The following is a 4,205-nucleotide window of genomic DNA, read 5'->3' on the forward strand; positions in this document are numbered from 1 at the left end:
AAAAAAAAAAAAAAAAAAAAAAAGAAAAAAGAAAGAGAAAAGTGGAGGTTTGGGCCAGGAGGGGTGGCTCATGCTTGTAATTCTAGCACTTTGGGAAGCCAAGGTGGGAGGATCAATGGAGCCCCAGAAAAGAGACCATCCCGGGTAACACAGTGAAACCCCCAGCTATATGAAAACATTTTTTTTTTTTTAAATTAAAAAATTAGCCAGTTGTGGGATGTGTACCTGTTGTCCCAGCTTCTCAGGAGGCCGAGGTGGTAGGATTGCTAGAGCCCAGGAATTCAAGGGTGCAGTGAGCTATGATGGCACCACTGCACTCCAGTCTGGGTGACACAGCAAGGCGCTGTCTTTAAAAATATATATATATATGGGCTGGGCACGGTGGCTCACGCCTGTAATCCCAGCACTTTGGGAGGCTAAGGTGAGTGGATCACTTAGGTCAGGAGTTCGAGACCAGCCTGGCCAACATGGTGGAACCCCGTCTGTATTAAAAATATAAAAGTTAGCTGGGCGTGGTAGCGTGTACCTGTAATCCCAGCTACTTGGGGGACTGAGGCAGAACTGCTTGAACCCAGGGAGCAGAGGTTGCAGTGAGATGAGATCACGCCACCGCACTCTAGTCTGGGCAACAGAGCAAGCAAGACTCTATCTCAAGGGGGGGAGAAAAAAAAAAACTCCAGGCACGGTGGCTCACGCTTATAATGCCAGCACTTTGGGAGGCCGAGGCGGGCAGATCATGAGGTCAGGAGATCGAGACCATCCTGGCTAACACGGTGAAACCCCATCTCTACTAAAAATACAAAAAATTAGGCGGGTGCCTGTAGTCCCAGTTGCTCGGGAGGCTGAGGCAGGAGAATGGCATGAACCTGGGAAGCGGAGCTTGTAGTGAGCCGAGATTGTGCCACTGCACTCCAGCCTGGGCAACAGAGCGAGACTCCATCTGAAAAAAAAAAAAAAAAAAAATAGAGACACCAAGCAATCCAGGTTGGTTGGTCATCCTAGTTTAATCCTATCTCTATCCCTAATCCTAATTCCATTCTCACATCCCACCCCATCTCCAACCCAATCTCCAACCCTCCACTGCAGTCCTAACCCTGTTTCCATCACTTCCTTTTGACTCATTCCCATCCTTAGCCAAGCCCTCACCCTGAGCTTCTCTTCTCCAGGTTCAAGTGCTCCACCAAGACCTCCAAGGGCAGGTGAGTTGGGGCTCGGGGTGTAGGAGACCCAGAGCTGGCTTTGCCCTGCTCTGGGCCTCAGCAACCATTCCTCCCTCCTCAGAAGAGGAAACAGAGCAACCCCCACTTCCTTGCAAGCCCCGGAACATGACAGGTGAGAGCTGAAGGCTGGGGTTTTCCTGCTCACCTGGCTGAAGCTCTTCTTGAAATGACTTTCTCATCTCTTCTAGGACTGGACCTCGCCTCTCTCACCTGTCCACCTCCTCAACTGGGTGAGCAGTGGGAAGACCCTTTAAGATGCCTAAGAGGGGACACCTGGATGTTTCCTTTCAATCCCCCGATTTTTATTTATTTATTTTTTTGAGACAGAGTCTCACTTTGTCATCCAGACTGGAGTGCAGTGGCGTGATCCTGGCCCACTGCAACCTCTGCCTCCTGGGTTCAAGTGATTCTCCTGCTTCAACCTCCCGAGTAGCAGGGACTACAGACACGAAGCACCACACCTCACTAAGTTTTGTATGTTTAGTAGAGACAGGGTTTTGCCATGTTGTCCAGGCTGGTCTTGAACTCCTGACCTCAGGTGATCCACCCGTCTCAGCCTCCCAAAGTGCTGGAATTACAGGCATGAGCCACTGCCCCCAGCCAGCCCCCTAAATTCTCACCAGAGAACAAAGCAGAGGTCGTTGATCTTGGAAGACACAGTCTTTTGGCATCTTCTGAATAAACCTCTCTCCCTCTTTCTCCCAGCTGTGAATCTTGAGCCTTCTCCATTGCAGCCACCCCTGGCCGGTAAGTTATTATCCCCTGCAAGTGTCCTCCCATTTCCCCTCTGACAGTGGCTAGTGTATCTAATTGAGACCTATGGCTCTACAGTGAGACCCTGAGTCAGAGGAACTTCTTTAAGAATTTGCTCCTTCAGGACTTGCTGCACTGTTCTGAGTTAGTCTAGTGGGAGCTGCTCTGAGAAAGCCATTCCTTTACATCAGAGTTTGCAAACATGTTTTCTTTTTTGTCCTTCTGAGGACCAGAGTTATGTGGTTATTTTGTTTTTGATAATGATGATGGTACTTATGGTTCTGTTGGTGATTGTGATGGAAGGATGAGGAAGGAGATGATGGAAAGGAAGAGGATGGTTGGTGGTAATAACGATGGTAGAGGTAGTGATGGCATTGTTGGGTGCTCATGGTGATGGTGGAGATACTGATGATGGTGGTGATGGTGGAAAGGGTGATGGTGTTGTTGGTATTGATGATGGTAATGATAGTGGAGACAGTGATGTGGTGGTGATGGGGGTAGAGGTAGTGATGATGTTGTTGGTGATGGTGAAGGTGGTGATGGTGAAGGTAGTGATGGTGTTAGTGGGATGGTGATGGTGATACTGGTGGTAGTGATGGTGTTGGTGGTGATGGTGTTGGTGATGATGGTAGAAGTAAGTGATGGTATTGTTGACAATGACAATGTTGTTGGTGATGATGATGGTGATGGTGAAGGCAGTGATGGTGTTGGTGATGACAGTGCTGTTGGTAGTGATGATGGTGGTAATGGTGGAGGTGGTGATGGTGCTGTTAATATTGATAATGGTAGTGAGATAGTGTTAGGGTGATGATGGTATTGTTGGTGATGGTGGTGGTGGTGATGATGGAGGTAGTGATGGTGTTAGTGGGATGGTGGTGATGATAGTGGAGGTAGTGATGGTGGTGGTGATGGTGGAGTCAGTGATGGTGTTGTTGGTAGTGATGATGGTGGTGATGGTGGAGGTAGTGATGGTGGTGGTAGTGATGATGGTGGTGATGGTGGAGGTAGTGATGGTCTTTTTAGTAGTGATGATGGTGATGGTGGAAGTAGTGATGATGTTGGTAGTGATGATGGTGGTGATGGCGGAGGTAGTGATGATGTTGGTAGTGATGATGGTGGTGACGGTGGAGGTAGTGATGGTGTTGTTGGTAGTGATGATGGTGGTAGTGACGATGGAGGTGATGGTGGATGTAGTGATGATGTCAGTAGTGATGATGGTGGTGATGGCGGAGGTAGTGATGATGTTGGTAGTGATGATGGTGGTGATGGCGGAGGTAGTGATGATGTTATTGGTAGTGATATGATGGTGGTGATGGCAGAGGTTGTGATGATGTTGGTAGTGATAATGGTGGTGACGGTGGAGGTAGTGATGATGTTGTTGGTAGTGATGATGGTGGTGATGGCGGAGGTTGTGATGATGTTGTTGGTAGTGATAGTGGTGGTGATGGCGGAGGTAGTGATGGTTGTTGGTAGTGATGATGGTGGTGACAGTGGAGGTAGTGATGATGATGTTGGTAGTGTGATGGTGTTGACGGTGGAGGTAGTGATGTTGTTGGTGATGATGGTGGAGGTAGTGATGGTGTTGTTGGTAGTGATGATGGTGACGGCGGAGGTAGTGATTATGTTGTTGGTAGTGATGATGGTGACGGTGGAGGTAGTGATGATGTTGGTAGTGATGATGGTGGTGATGGTGGAGGTAGTGTGGTGTTGTTGGTAGTGATGATGGTGGTGGTGGAGGTAGTGATGGTGTTGTTGGTAGTGATGATGGTGGTGATGGTGGAGGTAGTGATGGTGCTGTTGGTAGTGATGATCATGGTGATGGCGGAGGTAGTGATCATGCTGTTGGTAGTGATGATGGTGGTGATGGCGGAGATAGTGATGGTGTTGTTGGTAGTGATGATGTCAGTAGTGATGATGATGGTGATGGCGGAGGTGGTGATGTGGAGGTAGTGATGGTGTTGTTGGTAGTGATGATGGTGGTGGTGGAGGCAGTAATGGTGGTGGTTGTGGTGGTGGGGGTTGTGGTGATGGGTGGTGTGATGATGGTGGTGATGGCAGAGGTTGTGATGATGTTGGTAGTGATAATGGTGGTGACGGTGGAGGTAGTGATGATGTTGTTGGTAGTGATGATGGTGGTGACGGTGGAGGCAGTGATGATGTTGTTGGTAGTGATGATGGTGGTGATGGTGGAGGTAGTGATGATGTTGTTGGTAGTGATGATGGTGGTGATGG

At 48.8% G+C, this 4,205-nt stretch overlaps 1 long non-coding RNA gene across 1 annotated transcript; it reads left to right on the forward strand.

Annotated features, from left to right (window-relative positions):
• Window positions 1-959: 959 nt before the first annotated feature.
• LOC111532926 lies at window positions 960-2,854 on the forward strand. Its single transcript, XR_002728693.2, has 4 exons — window positions 960-1,199; window positions 1,282-1,332; window positions 1,409-1,450; window positions 1,926-2,854. It is a non-coding gene; the product is annotated as an uncharacterized LOC111532926 (long non-coding RNA).
• Window positions 2,855-4,205: the final 1,351 nt, after the last annotated feature.

The sequence above is a fragment of the Piliocolobus tephrosceles genome, unplaced genomic scaffold (genome assembly GCF_002776525.5).
Source record: "Piliocolobus tephrosceles isolate RC106 unplaced genomic scaffold, ASM277652v3 unscaffolded_16788, whole genome shotgun sequence".
In the NCBI taxonomy this organism is placed as follows: Eukaryota; Metazoa; Chordata; class Mammalia; order Primates; family Cercopithecidae; genus Piliocolobus; species Piliocolobus tephrosceles.